The 21,970-nt window shown below is 36.9% G+C and overlaps 1 long non-coding RNA gene across 2 annotated transcripts in view; it reads left to right on the top strand.

The window, feature by feature from the left end:
* The window catches only part of LOC148057340 (uncharacterized), a 31,944-nt gene extending 13,033 nt beyond the window's left edge, over positions 1-18,911 (top strand). Inside the window, exons 2-3 of one of the 2 annotated variants that reach the window (XR_015699474.1) lie at positions 18,348-18,588; positions 18,797-18,911. This is a non-coding gene — a long non-coding RNA (uncharacterized LOC148057340). Of the gene's footprint in view, positions 1-18,343; positions 18,589-18,796 lie in introns of both variants that reach the window. The other variant, XR_015699470.1, reaches the window with a different exon arrangement.
* The last annotated feature ends 3,059 nt before the right edge of the window (positions 18,912-21,970 follow it).

Raw genomic sequence — 21,970 nt, 5'->3', positions numbered from 1 at the left:
AATAACAACACTGCAATAGTCCATGGCAGAGCTAAAAAGGCTAACTGGTGCTTAGGGCACCATAATGGGACTCACAAGCTCAGCTTCCAGTTCTGCCAAAATAGTATTGGGAAGTCACTTTCCCTCTTGGAGGCTCTATCTCCATGAACTTAAAACAAGGATACCGATACTGTTAACAGCTTTGATATCTACTGACAAAGAGCAGAGGCAATTATATGAATACAGTTTATCAGTTATATCAGTTGGACAGGGATACAACCAGTGGAGGAGAGCCAGCTCCCAGAGAAGCACAGGCTTCTAGTAAGGCAGAATATCTCTCTGGATCCCAAGGCACTCATGATCACCACATCTGCTGCTTATGCCTGTTCAGAGGATGTTTTTCTCTGTCTAAGAAGTGGAATAAAATCTGATTTACTAATGGTACCTGCTCCCTCACCCTCATTCACCAGAGGAGGGGTTAAGAAAGTATGTTCACCTGATCCTCCGCAGGCAGCTGCAAGCTATCTTTGGTGCTGCACAGAGCAGATGTGGCCTGGCAACTTCCAAAAGTGAATCTGAGAAATGAAGATCAGTGCTGCACTCAGCCAGATCAAATAAACCTTTGTCAGAGCCATTTCAGATCCAGCCAATGTCCAGTCAGGGCAGAAGACCGTGCGAACATCCTTGGAGCAGAGGGTGCTGATCTCCTCAGACATCAGGACGTGCCCTTGCACCCAGCCTACGTTGGGCTGCTCAGAGGAGAAAGCATTTGGTTTGGGAGGTTTGGGAGGCCTCTTAAACCAAAAGGTCAAATCTGGAAAGTTTTTGGGCTTCCAGATGCTTCCAGTAGATTGATGAATAAAGATGATGAAAAATAAGAGAAATAAAAGGCTACAAAATGAAATCTAAAAGAAATCCCTGACTTTGTACACAGCACCTGTCAGAAAAGGTCGTCTGTTTTATAAGCCAGGGAATGCAAAATGAGAGCATCTGTAACTATTTGTAAATAGTGTCAAATTTATGGAGTGATTCAACATGAGGAAAAAATAACCCTGGAAAAGAGTTGCAAAACAATCTAAGTGGCTTATTTTGACATTTTAAAAACTTTAAAAAATGTTATTCCACTTAAAAATTGATCTAAATTTACATTAAAACTATTTTGCAAGTAAACAAGGGACATCAAAGTAAAAGAAAATATTTCATTTGGGTTCAAACAAAATGTTTATTTGGATCCAAAATATTGTCTTCATTTCAGCCAGAGAACTGAAAAATATGCAGCTATTTTCATAGCTTTCACTGTAACATCATTTTTTTATTTCATTTCTGCCCCATTTCTCATATTTTCTATAAAAAGCACTCATATGACTTTTCCTGTAGTGAACTGTAAGCTTTTGATTTTGTCATAAGCTGCCACCTTCTTTTTAAAATGTTGAATTCAGTGGTTCGTTGTCACTGTTAGTAGTAGTAGTAGTATTGTTATTATTCCTATTACTTAGGGTCTTTCCAATGTAACAATGTAATTTGCTTTTCACTATTCTCCTTCCCCGTCTGTTTTCTAAAACTTAATACTTATTTAAATCACACTCCCTCCCTTTCAATTACATTTTCATTTTTATATTTAAGGTAGAAATGACTGCAAGCTAGCAACATCAATGAACTTTTTCAATAGCTCAGTTTGGGGGAAAATTTTCAAAATGTTCATTGAATCACTTGGAAATTTAGAAAACTATTAAAAACTGTAAGTAACAACTGAAAAGGAAAAGCCTGAAGTTCATAAGAACTTTTCCAGATTTTTTTTTCCTTATTTTAGCCCTAGTTATCTTTTTCTTCTGCTTCCTTTTTTCTAGCACTATTTTTTCTTCCTTCTCTTTCCTTGTAGGTCTGAATCAGAAAGGTATATCTGCAATTTAGATTTATTGGAATAGAAGTAAAAAAGAATAAGAGCAACTTTTCACTGTCAGATTTGTACGAAGGAGTCAGTGCAAGTGAAAGCCAAGTTCTTTCCCATTTATCTCTTATTCTTTTTTATCTCTACTCACTTTCTCTCTTTCAGTCTCTTCCATCCCTCTTCCTTGCCTTCCTTCATATTTTTTTTTCCCTCTATCCCTACTTTTAGTTTTCTTAACCATCCCTCACACATCCCTACTTATTATCCAGGGACCTATTCAGCCACAGAAGTCTTGAATGTTAAGTGTGAGAAAGTGAAAGAGAGAGACTGTTGCAACAAGCACAATGATAGATGATTTTCAGTGGGATTTTTTTTACCTGAAATGTTTTAATATTTTCAGCTAAAAATGTTCCCATCCTTTCAATAGCTTAAAAAATAACCCCTGAAGTGTTGGTGTTGGTGGTATATATTACTATTGTTACAGAAGCCAGCCAGAGGGAGGAAATGACCTTTAAAATAAGAAGAACAAAATTCTCATTCATTTCTGACTCTTCCCTGCTTTCCATTTACTCTGCGTTTTCTCATTTTCTTCTCCTTACTTTTACATCCTTCTCTTCTGTCAGTTCCCCCACACTTTTCATTTTCATTTTTTGGTGGTTAATGAATACAAGGTTTATAACGCATCGAAAGCTACTTTATTAACCTAAATTGAATGCAGAGTGTAAGAATGAAGGTGAGATGCTCTGTACCTATCTCAACTCCACAAAGCCATGGGAGAAATTAAAGCAAGAGAAAGAGTGTGGGAAATATATCAGCACAGTTACCCCCTAGGCTGCAGTTTCACATGAGTGTATTTCTTAAGTACATCCATCACCGAACCCACAAACTGATCTCTCAGCATTTCAGGGGGCTGTTGTATGACACCACTTGCTCTGTGGGGTCACACTAGAGGGTTTTCTTGACGTTGTGGTGGCTCACATGAAGAGGAAGGTGTTGTGGATAATTCCTGCCTCCCAGGAAGCCCTTTTTGCCCTCTTTGCTGGAGGCAAAGCCAGAGCCTCTGCGTGCCTGCTCCTTTAGGACAAAGCCTGTCTGGACATGACTGGAGCAGACAGGAGGGTGCTCTGCACTGCCCTGTGTTCATGTGAGATAAAGAGGAGCACCACCCAAGGGATACTGAGGGAGTCTGTCTCTAACCAGACCGGCACATGGACCCACATCATTTCAATTCCCATGTCAAATTCATACTTTGGGAAGAACCATATATATATTCAAACTCCCTGTGCACTGCAGCACCAAAAAATGTAGACAGGAGATATAGTATAACAGTAGCTGTGTTGCAAACCAAATCAAGAAGTGCTGAAGTATCTCTTATAAATACGCTTCTTTGGGAACAGAATCTGCAGAATGGATTCTTTGAAAAAAGATTCAGACATATGCTTCCTCCTCTGCTAAGTGCCCTCAGAAACAAAGCTTCAGATGTCAGCAGAAAGTTAATATATAGAGTTGGGAAACCTTAGAGGAAGGTTGTAGAACAAATTCCTTAAGGAGTTTGACCTTATATGAGCTTGTATAATGTTGCAGGAGGAAAATGAAAAAAATCAAGGGAAAGACAGTGAAACAACTAATATCTTTCCAAAAGGAAAGAGAAAAATCAATATTCTAGATTTATTTAATGTTTTTGCTTGATATAGGTTTCAAGAAAGGGAATCTTCGCTTTATCTCTAGATCTCATATTAACACAACAGAAGGAGACAGAGAGAGAATTATTTGCCTTTCTTTTAGATTTTATTTTGTAATGATACAGTGAAGTACTTGACTGTCTTTGTCCTTCACAGTTTCTGGTCCAAAACTATTTCACTGATTGCACAAAGACAAATGGTGTGTGGCTATCTTGCAGTGACCAAGACCAAGAAATTAAGAACAAAACACACATCATTTGAAAGGCTTGTTTTCTGGGCTTCTTTATTAGTCTTAAGTGTTGGTACTTCCTTGGCCATGTGAATATGGGAACTTCACATTCCATAGCTGTTGCTCAAACTATTCTAATGAATTGACAAATCCTATCTTCACAACCTTACTTAAAACCACCCTTCTTAAAACTGAAGTCTGGATTCTTCAGATGTGACTCTTTCATGGGTCCAGTTTTGCAACTCATGGAGGCTGACACCACACAGACATGGGCTAAGCCCAGGTTTAGCCTGGATTGACCACAGAAGTCTGAAGAATATTTTCTTCCTCGCAGTTTTATATAGTTAGATAAAGATGCTCTGTGTAGTCTCTGAAACCTTTGCAGTCAGATGAGAGTCAGATTTGGATTTTGTTTGTTTGTTTTCAAGAATTTACCAAGTCAGATTGTTCTTTTCCCTGAAATGTATTTGTCCTGTACATGAAAGAAAGTGGGGAGAGGAGGAGCTGGCTGGCATATTCTGAACTACTATATATTGCAGAACAGGCTTCCAGTTGTCAGCGTCTGCACCCTGTAGAAGTATGGTTTCAATTTTACTTTTGAAATTTGAGTCAAGCAATGTTGCCAACACATATTTTTCCCTGTCAAAACATTTCACTTATTCCTGAGTCTGTAGACAGCTTTTAGGTTACATCTTTCCCCCAATCTTATTGAAACAGGATCTTCATTTCTTTTGAAATCATTTTTCATTAGTGTGGGAGCAAAAAGTAGATACTAGAGCTGATAAGTGGCAGCACCTGGCTTAAAGATGTTCCATCAACTCTTAGTTTCTGTGTGATCACTTCTGATAATTGGAGGATGAAAACCAAAGCAGCAGTCACATTCAAATCAGGATAGGTGAAGATATCTTCCTCCTCTATGCCTTTAATGCTGCCTGTGCTCCCTCTTGTTCCACTGAGCTGATGGAACATGCAAAAAGCAGACTTAAGGGTTCACATGCTGCCTCAGCAAAAGATTTTTTGACTAATTTGGTCATGATAAGGACTGGCTCACTGATTAATTAGACTTAAATTAGCTTAAAAAGCATATAGTTTGTGTGTTTGTGAATGACTTGTAAACTTATTCCCATTTGTAGTTGCCTTAATTATTTTCTAACATACGTACATATTTCAGCCTAGAGGATTCATGCAAACAATTGCTTCAGCTATTTTCTTTTCACTAGCTATTGTTCATGACATTTGGCAAAGTCATATGAACTACATTGTATGATTCCTGCTTCCTAACTGGATGTCTGGCAAGAAAATGAATAATAATTGGACACTAACAATGCAATTTCATCCCCCCCAAAAAATACAGATTAGAAATTATTTGTATTTGAACTAGTATATGTTCTGGGAACAATATGACTGAGAATTTTTGACCTTTAATTTTAACCTAATAATTTTAACCTAAATAACAATTCCCTTAATAAATACGAAACAGGATTCTTTACATTAAAGCACAAAGATATTCAGAATCACTTTTTGTATTGTTTACCAGCTGTATTTATTGTTTCATTCATGTTTCTGGATAAAAGCCATACATAGTTCAAATACCAAACTCCCGAACAATCTGATTTTAATCATTTGCCTAACATCAGACTGTAAAGGAGGAGCAGATCTGAGCAGTAGAAAGGGAAGATGACACACTTCAAATCTTCAGCTTTTATTTCTAGCCCAGTTCTCTAACAAGATGAGGCTCAACAGCTGTACTGTTTGCAAGTCTGTGCATCAGCAATGGAATAACAAGCCAATAGAAAATGTGAGTGGCAAGAAAGCCAAAGAGCTCACGTATACCATTCTCCTTTTCCAAGGCATGATGAGCTCTCCCTTAAACGTTTCTCATCCACCTGAGTCTAGCTCTGTCTTAAAGACTTTCTGTGATGGTAATTTTTCCAAGCAATCTATTACAGTGCTCTTTTTTCTGTAGTATTAAAAAGATCTCATACTACCTAATCTGAACCTTCCTTGCTGCAATTTCAGCCTATTGCTTTCTGTCCTGCCCAACTAAGATCTGACATAAAATTTTTCTGTTCCTCTTTGCTATGTACTCTTTTGACATCAGACATCATATCCATATTCAGGGCTGCCTTCTTTATTCAGATATCGCTGCCTGATGAGTCTTTCCTTGGAGGCTGTGTTGTAAAGACTGTGATCCTTCTTTTTGCTCTTATTTGGATTTTCTCCAGATGTTCCATGATTATCTTAGGGTGGAGAAAGTATTTCAGTCTGTCTTACAGGCAGTATTCCTCTTTATTCACTCTAATGTACTATTTGTTTTTCTTAATAATAAAGCAATTTTTTTATAATTTGTGATCAATGATAATCTATAGCTCTTCTTTTGCTACCTAGTTAGCTGTTCTTCAGCTTGTCTGTGGACAGCTGATTATTCTTTCCTAAATGTAATGCTTTGCACCTGTCCCTGCTGAATTTTTAGTGAGCTCACCCGACTAACTTTTGAATCTGTTGGCCAGTCTCAGCTGAACAGACTTCAGCTGGCAGAGCTCAGCTGACACACAGTAATTTCCTACTCATCCTATGAAAATAGTCAGCAAGAGGGAGGAGAACATTCCCCCCGTGGAGGGGAACGTTATGGTGTGAACTTGATGCTTCTTAGATGTTAGCAACCCAGTAAAACATTACTCTAAGGGGAATGCAGCTTCATAGAAATATTTATTTTAAAATTGTAGAGCTGTAAGGTTACTCTGTCCTCATGCTCTTATGTCAGATAACTACTTTGGGGTGTTTTCTTGTTGTACATCCATCAGCCATTTGAATTAACTTCAAAGTCCCACATATAGCGATTACTGTTAATGATTCAGTCAGAGGCTGTGGGCTGCAAAATAATGGCCAGTCCAGGAGACACCTGGTTAGAGAAAATTGTTTTCTGAAGTGGCTGGTATCTTTAAATGGAGGTTGTGAGTGCATGGTGTTACAGGCTACATCTTTATCGACGGCAGCAAAGAGTTAAATCCTCATTTGTATCCATTTCGCTAACAAACTTTTCATGGTGTTGCGGTATCACGAAAACTCATTAAGTATTGAACTTCTGAATTAATAAAGTACAGAATTTCTCTATGCTGCAACCACAATAGACCAGGATTTTTACTCTACAGTATTCTGGTCTATGAGACAAAAATTGGTATCTACAGCCATGAGAAAAGAAATAGGCAATTTCTTTAAGTATAAACATTTTTATAATGCTGACAAAATGAAATTGCACATATTAAAAACAGAGTAAAGACAGGAAGAGGATCAGATGAAATATGAAGTGAACTGGAAAAATAAAGATCTGTTTGTGCATGACCACTATTCCCATTAGTTATTAAACCACAGCAGAACTACATACAAAAACAAAGACAGTAATTCAAAAGCTACAGTCAAATATCATGGTGTTCTGTGGTGACAGTTGTCTGAAGAATATATAATCAATATGATTGCCTTTTCATCATTTCTATTGAGTTTAAGAAAAAGTTACATAAAAGAATATTGCTGGGAGAAAGAATATGAAAATATTTTCCCCCTGTTGGAAAGATATTGTGTTTTATTTTGGGGGATGTTTGGGCTTTTTCCTGAAAAAATAAACACTGAAATCAGAAGGTATCATATTGGGGAGTTGCTTTTTAGGATATCCTGAAGTGCTGATAAAAACAGAGGTCTCTGTGAGGAATTACAGACCATTCAAAATTATTTTGCACCGGAATAAAGATTGATGATGAATTTCTGGCTATTTCTTATTCTTGATTGTCTAAGTAGAAACATACAAGCCAACTGCAGTAAAAGAAAACTGAAGGAAAAATTGACTGACATATGATATGAAGTTGAAATGTATGATTTGGGGATTTTAGGTCTCTTTCTTCTATTTGAAGTAAGAAGTTTAATCCCATGAGAATGTATAGGGAACAGAAGTGAGCTGGCTGAAAATTTTCTACTGCACATTTTCTTTGACAGAAAGATACATTTTTGATTAAACAGATTCTTTTTTTCTTGGAAAGTGTCTGCCTTCATTTAAAATGCAACTTCCTTTGTCTGAAAACAGAAATTCATAACTCTTCTCTTGTATAGCATAAAAATGAAGCAAGGACTCTAATTTTGTTTTGGTTTTTTGATGAAGAGTCAAAACACAAAGCCAAGCTTCTGCAGTTACCATCCTAGTTTTATCTGTGGTTGTCATCTGAGGTAAGTAGTCTTACACTGTTAAACTTTAAGAACATATCCCAGGTGATTTTATAATAGTACAAACAAATAGCACAATAAGACGTAAGAGTACAACAAGAAAATGGAAAAAAGTAAAAAAAAAACGGTATTTTTTTAATTAAAAATAAAAAATAATTATCAAGTAAAACTAAAAATAATTAACTTGCTGTCTTAAGTGATGGAAATATGAAAAAAGGAAAGTTTGGAACAATGTCAGCAATACCATGGTTAAATATAAATGACAAAACATTACCTCATTGGATTGTTCTAGCTCTGTCAAAATTCACTTTTTTGCATTCACTTTTCTACTCTCCTCAGTGCCCATAACAAATGTCCTTGTAAGAATCCAACTGCTTACTTAATTTTACATTTGACCAGCTGACTATCATGGATACATCCCAATTTTATGATTCAAAAGGTAAAGTTAGTGTTTAGAAGAATGTTTTTCTTACCTTTAAATTCAAAGATGCTCACCCACTCATTAATAGGTTTCTTTGTATCATATGTCTTTATGTTCCTGTCACCCCACATTTTTTAATTCTGTGAATGTCAGATGAATGAATGGATAAGAGAGCTACTGTGGATAATACGGTGTAACATGTGTTGTATAAAGGTACTGATTGCACAGCATGTTTGGGAAGGGTCATCTGTTTGCCTAAGGCAATGCGTCTCTGCTACCTTTTGCTTGCAAAAAGAGTCCTGGATTGGACATGCCAGAGGAGACAAATGCCCAGCACCCAACATCGACTCCTGATGCTTATATGAAAAAACTTGTGTCTCAGGGTGCAGCTCCTCCAGGGTATCTACCCATGTGCCTATATTTGGAATAGCTCATGTCCATGAGCAATGCATGGACATACTGGCAAGTATAGACAAGTTAATGTTTTAAATAAATGAAAAGCCTATATCCTCCTAACAGGTCAAATTCTGCACTACAGAGGTGAGTCACTGTCACGTATACAATCCAAAACACCCACCAGTCACTAGAGACAGTTCGTGCCATATACAACAAAATCCTGCCTTGACTGTTGCCTCTTCCCATAACTGTGTTTCTTGGTTATGTGCTCATCATAACTACGCCCGTCTTCTTTCTAGTGTGAATGTTTTAGATTCAGTGAGGAATGGTCACCTTTCAAACTGAGAGCGTTCCCAGGGTTTCTATCTCCATCTCCCATGTAATTTTCTGAGAAGGAAATACATCGCCAAGTTGAGTGGCTCTTCTGTTTGAGATGGCATTTGTGCACATGTAAAAACTATTTTCAAGAATTGTCTTTCTTCACCTTACACATCATAAAAATGTAAGTGTATAGTAATATGATCTGTTTCTATAGAGACCAAACATAGTACATTAAGAATACATACGAGAATTTGTAAGGTATGTTTACGACAAATGACCTTTCTGCTTCCCCACACTTTCTATCCATTGCAGAGGTACTTGGCAAACAAGAGGTTTCTAACTAGGCCTTGAGGCAACATCCAAAGGATAATCCCATTTTCTGTGCCATCTATGACCAAACAGAATTTGAGACAATATCTACTCCACCCTCCTCTTCCAAAACAGCATTGGTTCTATCTAATTTCTTTATCTTTGTCCTAAAAAGCCTCCACTGATGGATCCTCACTGATTGCAACTAATTCCAATGCATCATTACCTTTGGCAATGCCTAATTTGAATACTTTTTGATGCAATGCCCTCTTTACCATGGGCTAGAAAAGCATATTCTTCTTTTTTCCATAAGTATTGAAGAGTCTTGTCTTGGCACCTCTTCTTCTTTTTTTCTTTTTTTTTGTGGGTGTTTTGTTTTGTTTTCAGGATGTTCACCACCTAAAGATCATACTGTGACTAATCTTGATTTTACCATGTGTATATAGCTCATTGGTGTGCTGTAGATTTAAGAAGAGCTGAACAAATCCCAACATAGTCTGGGGTTTCTTGCCCTTGGGCTGGATATATGCCAGGACAATGCCTTTTATTGAAGAACAGTAATATAAAATGTATCACGTCTTTTGAACTGACTGACATGTAGAATTTACCAAAATGGAAACCACATGTTTATAAAAATTTAAAACACAGAGGTGGCTGCACTAGCATTATACTCACATCTGGAAGCAGCCATCTCTCACAGAGGCAGCTTCGTAAATCTTTTCTGGGGGCACCATCCTAAAATTCATTTTGCCTGGGCTAAAGTACAATAAGATGCACTGAAAAACATACAGCTAATGTAGGGACATAATATAAAGAATAGACAGGGACAAGAACAAAAGGACAGACATCAAACGGGACAGAAGGGAAAGCAAGTTGTGTCGTTTTAGTGAAAACATGAGTATACTTTTTGTTTTTCCTTTTTCTCATGAACTCATTGCCAGAACAGTATAATTGTTATCTAGCTTGTCTTTGTTCAGTGTGCAAGCGTATGCTGAGAATGACCAGGTGAAACGGTACCTTTTTACTCAAAAAACTGTTTCCTGTGTGTATTCAAAACCACATCTTCTTTATTGACTGGAATAAGTTTTTACTACTTTTTTCCACCTGACAGCCCTTCAGAGCTGGAAAAGCTGTGGGACCATGAGCAGGACTCTCATCTGCCTCGTGTATCATCTGCAGAATTGCTAGCTAACTACACCCTGACTTCACCAGCTTTATTGCTGGTGGCACAGAAGGCAGAAGAACTGGGGCTTGACATTTGTACTCCAAGAGGATCTGGATAAATTTAGGGAGCAGTACTGCTATTAGGCATCTATCATGGAGGGGTTATTCATTCCTGTGACTACCAGAATAGGAAATTCTTCAACATGCAGGTTGAATTGTAGGTAGGATTTCCTGATCTTCACCAGAGGATTCTCTGGGCCTCTGATTTAGAAAACAGGGCTTAGGTATGTGAGCACAAGGAACAAATAACATGTTATGTATTTCTCTTCAAGTCTTGGTTACTTTACTGAAGAGATTCCTAGTGTGGAGGTATCAGCAGGAAGCAACTGCCATATGGGTTTGAGCTCTGTAAAAGAGAAATGGGTATATCAAATTCTGCAATGTGGAATAGATCCATATTTTTGTAAGGAGTGCTGACGAAGTTGAAGAGCTAAGCAGCAGGCCAGAAAAAGGTTACCCATGCCCTCAGAAGCATATCCCTCTCATTACACAATCGGGAAGCTCCACTACCACGGAAATTTCAGCCTCAGAGCGAGAATCCAAGGGAAGGAAGTTCCAGTAGCGTCACATGGCTCTTCTCAGAGTTGAAGGTAGGTCTCTAAGTAGCAAAAGGGCTTTAGCTTTTCTGCTTTCTCAGCTGTTGGAGACAGATTCGTGCCAAAAGGGGTAGCAGTTGGGAAATCAAAAAAAAAAAAAAAAAAAAAAAAAGTAATGTGCTCCTTTCAAACAGGTGCACTATGCCCGCAGCAAAGAGAAAGACACATGAGAAGAAGCATTTGCACAAGGAGGCATTAGAATAAAAAAAGGACTGAGCTGCAGAGACTGAAATATCTTTACAAAATGGCAGGCAGCCAGAAGGCTGGAGGGTGGGGGAACGACTGCTTTTTCTTATTTTTCACATTTTTGATTGAAGACCCTTGATTCTGATTTCAGCTACGTGGTTACATATTGATGCTTAAAATGTGAAATCAGCTGTTATTCAGAAGCTGATTTAACAAACTAGGCAGGAATATCTGCCACTGTATCTAAGTTCAGAAATCAGGCACAGGTTTTCTGTCAGAAGAACTGGGAACTAAGAAACCATAACAAAACACAGCCACACCAGCCAGTATATGTTGCTGAAGATCAGACCCATATTAAAAATATTTTCTCAAAATATAACAGGAATATTTATGGGTGTTTTAAAAGATTTTATTCTATTTAAGAGAACACAGTCTGTGTTTTACTATACAAACGCTGCAATGCCTTTTGATGAATGCCCCTATTTCTGCACTTATGTGCAACTGAGTTCTTTATGCCTGCAGAATTCTAAACCAACATAAAGATAGAAGTATATGCACAGGAACAAGCAGATACTTCTGTCAAAGGATTTGGCCTTTGTTATAACATCCATGAGTTTGCACGATGTACATGCAACCATCTGTACCTTTCCTTGAAGTGCTTATCTGTGTGATCCTTCAAAAAATTAAGCCTATTCTTTGAGTTACAGAGATACATATTTTTCACTCATATGTAATTGGTGTTTAGAAAATAAAAGCTGCTATTCTCAGTTCCTGTCTCTCAAACAATTTAACATTTTCAAAGAAAATATATACTTTATAAGTGAATCCAAGATCCCTCTAACTAAATATGTTCCATTTTTCTCACATCTTGAGAATTTTGTTCTGCTTCTTCATTGACAAGCATAATGGAAAAAGTGGCACAGCAAGAGCTCTGCTTATTATTTGCTTTGATAGACATAACTGGGAGGAGATGTTCTAAGCTCCAAGAATCTCAGGTAGCCATTTTAAAAGGCAATATTTACAGAGTGGCTCTCTGAGCTAAAAAAAAGTCTTACAATTCAAAACTCCTATCTGATAACATCCTGTCCACTCATTCCAGTTTATTTTTCTGAGACTTTATATGGTGATGCAAAATAAATAGGTAATGTCACACAGTTGCAATTTTCAGGTTAGAAATTTTAGGTCTGTTCTCATTGCCTATAGTTTCAAATTCTTCACATTTTCTGACAATGCATATGAAGGTTTCTAACACAGAATCTAATCTTTTTGTCATCTTTTTGTCATAATCCCATTGCCGTAATATCATCACCTTTGGCAATCATGCCTGACAGTTCATGAAAATGCAGATTGCAATCAAACCTACAAGGAAGGAGTCCTCAGATGCCAGTGCATCCTTAGGGCAAGAAGTCAAACTAAAAAGTTTATTGCTCTTCAAATGGTCATATCCCTTTGACATTTTTCCCAGTGTTTCTCCTCCCTGAACTTTTGCACACATTCAAGAAAAGAAAGATGACATACAGCAAAATCAACATTAATATACAGATTCTTTTTTAGAAGCCTTGATTCTGGATATAGATTTAGGTAGGTGACCAATTAAACTACCTATTCCGATACCTTTCCTCACAAATGACATATTTTCTTGAGGTTGGACTTTTGTTTGTATTTGTTTTCATATCCTGACTGTTAGTTTTTAAGGAATTCGAAATAACCAAATATTAAATAAGATAAAATGAAAAATACTTTTAGACAGATGGTTAAAAAACCCCCACAAATAAAGCAAAACAAAAGTGGGAAGCTTCAAGAGTTAAAAAAATAGGAATATTTAAATGCAATTGTAGCATATAAGAATCATCTGTGTATATTATACAATTGTTAGGTACTGTTAGGGAACAGCATGATCCACAGAGCCCATCTGAACACTAAGCAAAATAATTTTCTGACAAGGTGTACCCTGACCAGATGTGAATGATGCCAAAGAAGATAAGAATATGAAATCTGTAATGTATCCAGGAACTACAATATAAAAGTCCATCTCAACCCACACGGATTTCCCAATAGCTCTTTGTCTGAGGCTGAAATAGATCAGCTGGAATGAAGCAAGATTCACTTCTATTAGTATTGTTCTACTTCCACAAGGGAAATATCTTCTACTCCCCTCAAAAGTCAGTCCTAAAAAAAGAACGACACTTGATTTTTGTGCCTTGAAGACACATAAATGCTAGTGACTGATAATTGCATGCCCAGTCAATTGCCAACAATGTGTAAACATCAAAAGCATAAGAAGATTCATTGGAACATCAGCATAAGAAACATTTCTGAGATGGAATATATAAATCAGAAAGTCACTGAGGATCAGAGATAGCAGTTGCTGACCGGTATCTGATAGAAACCCAAGATAATCCTCTCATGTGTCATCTAATTGACTACATTCTGGTGTATTAAGTCTTCATTGATGAGGGCTAGTTTTTGAAGGTACTACATGTTTAGATCAGCTATTGCAATCTTTGGCAAATGCAATACTGACCCTATGACTGATTCAAATCTATTGTTCACTGGCACCTTTGAGTTTCCTAGGGTTGAAGTTAAAAAGGGTTAAGCTGAGAAGCAAAGAATGGGATAAGAAAAGGAGATGGAAAGAAAAAAGAAAACACCAGAGACACGTGAAAATCTACAATTACTTTAATAATTAATTCATTATTAAGAGCAAGAATTTGCTTAAAAAATAAAGCAGGCTTTCTTTTCTTATGTCAGAATTTTGCATGGTAAAGTAATGAGAGGTTTTCAGAAAAAAAAAGGATAAGCAAATACTATGAGGCTGAGGCTACTGAGGTGATGACATAAAAAAAATTAGATCAATTATTATTAACCATTATATCATTGTGTATAATCATGTTATTTGTACATGACTAGAGGACAACATGGTCTCCAGGGTCATTAGCAAAACTGTAGTAATGAGCTGAATTCCAATTGCACATACACTTACATAAATCATCTGTAGCTCCTTCTGAGTTACTGAGGTTATGCCTCAAAACCAAACTTAATCCTGTAAAATGTATTACTGCATCATAAGAAGGTACATTGAAGTCTATGTACATATCCTCACAGAATCAGGACCTGGATCACACAGCCACCCCTCAGGAAGATCAGAGCTGATGCCGTCTGCTTCATTATTCCTTAAATTGTTCAGCTCCTATCCTAATGCAAGCAGTAAGCTTTCCCATTCCTCTTAATTCTTTTATTTTTATGAACTTCATTCCAACAGTGAATATCTGTTGTTGCAACCTTAGTGATAATAGATAGTTACTGGAGACACTCACAAGTATTTTCAACCACGCTTTTTAAAATTTGACTGTATTAGGGTCTTTCTTTGGTAATGTTACAATAAAGATAAGATACAATGTTGAAATAATCCTTGCATCGGTTTTCAGTTATGACATTAGCAACTGTTCTGTTTAAGACTATTCCAGAAGATATGAAGACAGATCATTCTTCCATCTCAGCATTTCCCCAAGAAAATACAGCTTCTCAGTATTTTCTTCAGAAGCTCACTTGTGTTTAAGCTCTTCTGGGAAGACATCTACAGCACCTAACACACTCTGAGTGTAGTATAAATTACCAATATTTTGTTATACATGACTGAAATAAGTAAGGGACTTTTCTTGAGGGCACATTGGTATAGGCATAAAGGAGAATTTGTACTACTTTCAGAGAAAATCCTTTTTTTTTTTTTTTCACCTGACATAAAGAAAGACAGGAAAAGCAAATTAAGTGAATAAAGAAGAGAATAAAAAGTATGAGGAAGGGAACAATTATTTCTATTTTCCAATTAAAACCGAGTAGAATAGACTTCTATGGACCCAATGAGATTGTTGGGTGAGATATGGAATCTAGTAATTTTCAATTTTTCTTTTATGTTTATATTTTTATATATTAGGCTCTCTTGCACATTCTGTTGCTTGTTTGTGTATGTATATGTACATGCACATATACTTGTACATGTATATGACAGGCACATCTCACAAGCTCTTAAAAGCAGAACATATATACCAATGAGTGGAGCTGATCCAGCAAACAGCTTTACTAGCTTTGGAGTGGGCCATTTGTGTATGACAAGGAATAAAGTAGAGTCTCAAGTGTATCTGTGTAAGTAATGGAGAATAGATCTCAAAACTAGTAATCAAATTAATCAGGTAAGTTCTCCAAGGAATCATTTCAGCAAAGTAGGTGTTTAACATGAAAAGATGAGATAGAAATAGTCAGCAAAGAGAGGATCAAGAGCTTTATTGAAAGGCATAGCAGGATTAGTAGTCCTTTAATTGGGCTCATGGTAGGAAATTGGAGCAGAGAGTTTGTTTTCTTTGGATATGTGAGAAATTCTGGGGATGTAAAACCAATGGAGCATTAAAAGTTTTGAATTTTCATAAGTATAGTAAGACTGGCTAAGGAAAAACACAGTAAGAAATTGTCCAACTGGAGGTTTTAGCAAGAATGGATTAAGGTTGGACTTCACTTGCCTCTTTTCACTCTTCAGTACTTAATGCACTAGAGTTTCTTTGCAACTCATTTTACCAAGTGAGTTTCTATTTTTTCTTCTCATGTGTACATTTGGCTGCTTTAATTTTCTTGAGTGAATAGACCAAGTAAAAACCATCACATTAGAATATATTTACTCTGCTATGAGTATCTGAAAATACAAAAGCCACGGATTAGAAAACCACAAAAACACAGTATAGCAAACCTTAAGGATGAGCAGCAACTCAGCAGCATTAGACATATCACTCTCTCCAGATTTCCCATGGCATTTGAAATGCACAGGGATTGTTTAAAAGTGGAGAAAATTAGTAGTGCAACATATAAAGAAGACAATTAACCCATGTGAGGTATCTCAGTCTGGGGATTTGGCAGTTTTTGACCGGGAAATACATAAAACAGATATCATGTAAAATGATAACCCCTCAGCCTTCTCAACCCTGCAAACTCCCAATAAATTCATTCCATGATACAAACAGAAAAATAATATTTTCAATACATTTTATTTTGTTTCAGTGAAAAGATAGTCTTGATTATTTATTTTGTTGTTTTTTGGAGGTTTGGTTTTTTTTTTAAATCTGGTATCCAGCATGTTTGTCTTTTAGATCTCTAGACTCACTGTAGTCCGGTATGGTAGTAATAAAAGATTATCATCTGTTTTATGACCTGTGCAAAAGGCACTAGGTGGTCCCAATTCATGCTTTCCTGACCATATCACAAAAGGAGCTGACCCACACAGTATTCTCACCCCTGGGAGAAAAAGCATCTAAGGACATCCCATGGAAGTCAGTGAGATGATGAAAGCTTCTCCAACAAACCTTTCTACATGGACCAATTAAGAAGGGGCCAAGTCCTGAGCAGCTCTCAGATTTTCACTGAATCGTTCTTCAGTCATTAAGCTGATAAGTTTTTAAGAGAAGGAAAATCAAAACCTGGGTGCAGCCGCAGAAGAGGATTGTTCTGTCTGGCATTGTGAATGAATATTCGCATAACAAGATACACATCTCAGTTCTTCTGCCATGACATTAACCCATTAGTATTTCTGGAACTTGACTGCTGTCTCTTCACACATTCCCTGGAATGCAAAGTTGAAACATTTTTTTTGTTGCATAAAATAAAAATGTTTTCTCAGATTTTTCCTAGGCAGTTCCTTTTCCAAATTTGCCAAATATATCAGCTACCTCTGTGATTCCCATGCCAGTGCTACTCAAAAACCATTGTCAAGACATAAGTAGAGCTTAGCAGCTCCTAAGGGGTTAAACTTGCTATTCTGAGCTGAGCCAATTTCACTTTGTATGTTCTGCAGTGCAGTGGAAGTTAATTCATTCTAAAGCACAGAGCTTTCCAGCAACATTGTTAATATTATAATGTTCCTTTGCTGCACTGTCCTAGCTAGTTTATTAGATGAGAGAAAAATACAGATGTGCTGACAAGCAGAGTTATACCTACCCACACTGGCAAAATATTTATTAAAATTAATTTAAATCATTTTTATGCAGAATTATAAGCTCCTTTAAAATTCCAAAGTAGTTATTTTGATTTTTAGTAGTATAGTTGATTACATTTGATATAGGCCAGTTGTTTGTTTGTTTTCTTTTAATAAAAAGGCATGCTCTTCTGACTGTGTGATGATAATTTTTCTCTTCTTTGAGCTGCAGCAGAATTTCCTGAATTAAAAGGTAATTGGGTTAGATGGGTGGTACATTTAAAGATATAGAAAAAATGAATATACCAAAATAGTAACACAAATATAGACATCATGTCTGCTGTTTCTAACAACAGGAAAGCAAAACAATCCAACAGTCCTAGAGCAATTTCTGGGGAAAATACAAAACCTGGTTGATCCCACATGCAATAGCTATAATGAAACAAAAAAAAAAAAAATCATGAAATTTCTCTGCAGAATGGAGTGAAGGTTGACAGCACATTCAAAGTCTAATGCATTTATTGGGCAGTCTTATTCCTATCTGAGCTCCTCCAGTCAGATAAAGGCAGAAACAGTTTATTACAATATACAAAGGGCTCTAAGAAAGTCATCTCACTGGGTAAACTTCAGCAGTAGACAAGCTGGGAATAAAGGTACCAAGACAAGATTTAACACCTTTTCTTCTATTTCACTCAACAAAACACTGAATTCTAGTGGCTTTTGCATTATTTAAAGCTTACTTTGTGCCTGTATCTTGCTGCATGTTTAGGTCCCCCGACATGTGTATGAGACAGTTGATTTCAGTCTCATTTCAAGGCCTTATCCTGAGCTCTAAACACGTTTAGAACAATGTCATTACTATGGCATCGATATATCTGAAAATCCACACAAACAACTAACATCCTGCCATATGTGACAAGCTATCTATCTGGCTTATCTCCAAGACAGTGGCTGTTGTGACCTCCAATGGCTGAGCTCTTAGTAAAGCCCACCACTGAGGAGAGCGCAGACAACCATTCCACTTTTCAGAAGCCCATGTGAAGTGAGAGCCGGAGCACAAGTGCCACGGTTAGCAGAGGTGGTCTCCGCTCAGCAGGTCAGTGCCAAAATCTGTACTGACTCAGGCCATGCTATCAAGCAGCTGGAAGGGAAGATGATCCAGACCAGAGGAAACCTCGCACAGTGAAAGGTGGGGTAGCTGTGTTCACTCTTGTTCTTTGCCTCAGTTATCTTTTGTCAGACCTCCTGGTTGACATTAGTTTTACAGACATGTTGCTTTCCTAAATCATCATTGTCTTTGGAACATGATTTTTTTGTTTTAGCACCTCAAAAACAGCTGAGGTCCCAGGCTTCAAGGCACACTTATAAGACAATGTTCATATCTTCTTTTGTTTCAGATTTTGAGAGTTTAGCCAACGGATTTGTTTTGACTGCTCAGGACACAAAGAAACATTGGGTAATTTTACTCAAGAAGAAGTTCAAAGATTTTAAAAGCTTCTTATATCCATAAACCACTCAACTTTCTTGATTTCTGAATTGACATAAAATGGGAATGAAAGAATGCTGAAAATGTAAAACTAAAAAATGTAATACTAAAAATAAAAATTTTTAAAAATAAAAAGGTGGTGAAAATTATTTATGTTGTTGAATCTGCTTAAGTCTTGCAAGAATTATCATTTCCCTGCAATGGAGATAGGTTATCATTCTTTATCCTCAGGCATTTGTAAGTATGACCATAAAAACAAACAAACAAACAAGTACAGTATTTCAGAAGTAGGAGAATAAAGTGGTTAATTGCAAGAGGAAAATAGGAGAAACTGAATGAAGAGGACATCTTTAGAGGAAAAAAACAGAGCAGATGACAAGAGAGACTCTCATGAGGAAGAAAGCATGAGATATACCATATTGTCAAGAGATTAATAAAAGAATAAGAAAATCCAGAAAGTGACACCTTAGTGACATGTCAAGTAGAAGGTGGCGAATGCTGGCCCTCATGTGGGATAGCTGAATAAGAAGTTTAAAATACTGCATCTAAAATTTAACTAAATTGAAGAGCTATTCTTTGTGTTCCTGAAAGTCTCCCTTTTTTTTAACCTGACTGTCTAGGTGTCTCAGGGCTGACTTTCTTTTCTATCACTTCTATCAGTTCTTAGCATTATCTAAGTGCAGGACATTAATCTCAAAAGGACTCAGTATGTAAAATTTGCTGCCTTGTGCATACCAGAGAGAATGTTGATTCAAAGATGATATAAATGTGATCTGAGCTGGATATTTCTCAAACCAATGAGCAGAACTAGAAATAAAGTTGGGCAAGAAATCAGTATATCCATATCATATAGATTTAACTTTGGTGAATAACTGTGAAATGCTAGTTAAAAAAGTACTTATGGAAGGGACAATCACAGATATAGAAAGGCATGCATGGCTAGCATACCAATTCTGGGTCTTTGGACAGCATTATAAACATCCAAAATTGAGGATATGATCATGTTTTCAAGCTCCTGGGTTCACCATGCATCCCAGGCACATCTCAGTTGCATATCATGGTATGACATACAGCTGCCTTCTTTTGAGGCTTGAACTTTCACAAGGAGGAAACCAACACTGCATGGACTGGATGAACTTCAACCAAGCCCCCAGTAATCTGTGTGTTTTTGCAGGTTCATTTAGATGCTGCTTTTCTAATTATTCTGATATGAGGCTGTCTGTGTTTCTGTAAGAATATAATTTATGAATTCTTTAATACATTTTGTTTTGTCACTATGCTCATAATATTTATTACAGGCAGCAGCTGACGTGATCTTCTGTACCTGTATTTATAACCATCATCATTTTGCTTTTACTCTTAGAACCTGTTGTGTAGATGGAGCTTGGGTTTACAAACATACTTGATGAGGGACATCTTTTCCAAAAAATTGTGGTTTAAATACAGCTAAGTGCAAAGTTATACATTCAGAGACAAGGAAGTACGGTATGTTTATATGAAGATCAGAGGGAGAATCAGAGGACAGATAGATATATATTGTAAAGCTGTGAAAATATAGTGGATATGTGGTTGCATATGAGTTTGTAGGTAGTATGATGGAAGAAAGGGCTGCTTATAATTCTGGGATAAATAATGGGAAAAGTAATTAAAAGTAGTCAGGTGAGCCTGGTGTATAGTTCTGATGAGGCTAATAGGAAAATAATTCTTAATTCCACATTTCAGAAAATGGCAGAAATTGGAGAGGGAAAACTGGAATACAAAAATATTATACGCCCTGAGAAGATACCTCACAGTGAGACATTTAAAGAGTCTGGTTTATTCACTTTAATAAAGAGAGAGTTCAAAGATCTTGATCACAGACCCTAAGCACTGGGCCAAAAATAGTAGATACTGATAGGTAATTTAAGCTAACAGAGAAAGGCGTAACTGGAACAAAACGGCTCAAAGCATAAGGCAAACAAATTCCAATTAAAAATAAAGCACCTATGCTTCTTAAAGAATGTAATAAATCATTAGAACCAAACCTTAAGAGGAATGGTGGTTTTTCAGTCTCTGCATGTCTTCAAATAAATACCTTGTACTTGAGCAAGAAAGGTATTTTAGCAAAACACAAAACTGTTGGACTTGATGCAGGGGAAGCTGAATGAAACGTAATGACCTATGATTTACAAGAGGTCAGACTAGACTATCTAATAGTCCCTTCTGGCCTCACACACTATGAATCTATGAATAAATCTATGAAAATGCTGAGCTGACTCACCCACTTCCTTGCAGAAATCCATTTTATCCTTGTCTCTAAGAAAAAGCAGGTTCTCCAGTGCTTTGAGGGTAAATTTCTGCACTGGTCAAAGCTGAGTGCGAAGTCATGAATGTGGTGATGCATAGTATGAGTTAGCCTGCCATCTTGCATTGACTTCACACTGGCTAGTTGTGTTGAATATCTGTGCTGATAGCTAGAATGGTTTTAACAAATTTTGGTTATAGCCTTGATTATGATAGCCATTTCCCCTTCCTACGTGATGATTGGGATTACATATCTTTCTTTTGCCCCAGTTCTGTAGGCTACTTTTTGGTCTCTATCCCTCTTTGAAAGCTTGTAGCATAGCAGATGTGTAGAAGCTGTCTAATTCTGACATCAGAAGAAACTGTGTTGATTTTAACATCTGAAGAGTAACACAGATGATAGTCAGATATTGAAACCCACCCGGGCCAAGCCCTTAATATGTCCGAGGATTCTGAGATAGGAAAAAAAGCAAATCTTTATAAGTAGAAAAATAGACAAGATAAAATAAAACAGAAATCTAACTTAATTCCAGACCCATGACTTCCTACATAGGTGTTTATAGTAGAAAAGTAGAACTTCCTGAGCAGAAGAGTTCTAGGGAATATGGTTGCAAAGATAAAAACTGTGACAAGTTTTAACCAGAGACCTCTATAAAGTCAAAACGTGAGTGAAGCTGGGTGAGAAAGCAGCACTACTGGGGTAAATAGACTGCTCTGTACTTTTACCAGGATGCCATCTTTTCACTTCCAACAGGAATTTCGTTGTTGTCCTCAGTGGAAATGCTGAAGGACAGTAGCACCT

Source organism: Nipponia nippon, unplaced genomic scaffold (genome assembly GCF_047370975.1).
Source record: "Nipponia nippon isolate SJK-2023a ecotype South Korea unplaced genomic scaffold, ASM4737097v1 scaffold_1, whole genome shotgun sequence".
NCBI lineage: Eukaryota > Metazoa > Chordata > Aves > Pelecaniformes > Threskiornithidae > Nipponia > Nipponia nippon.
This window is presented reverse-complemented; position numbering and strand designations above follow the sequence as displayed.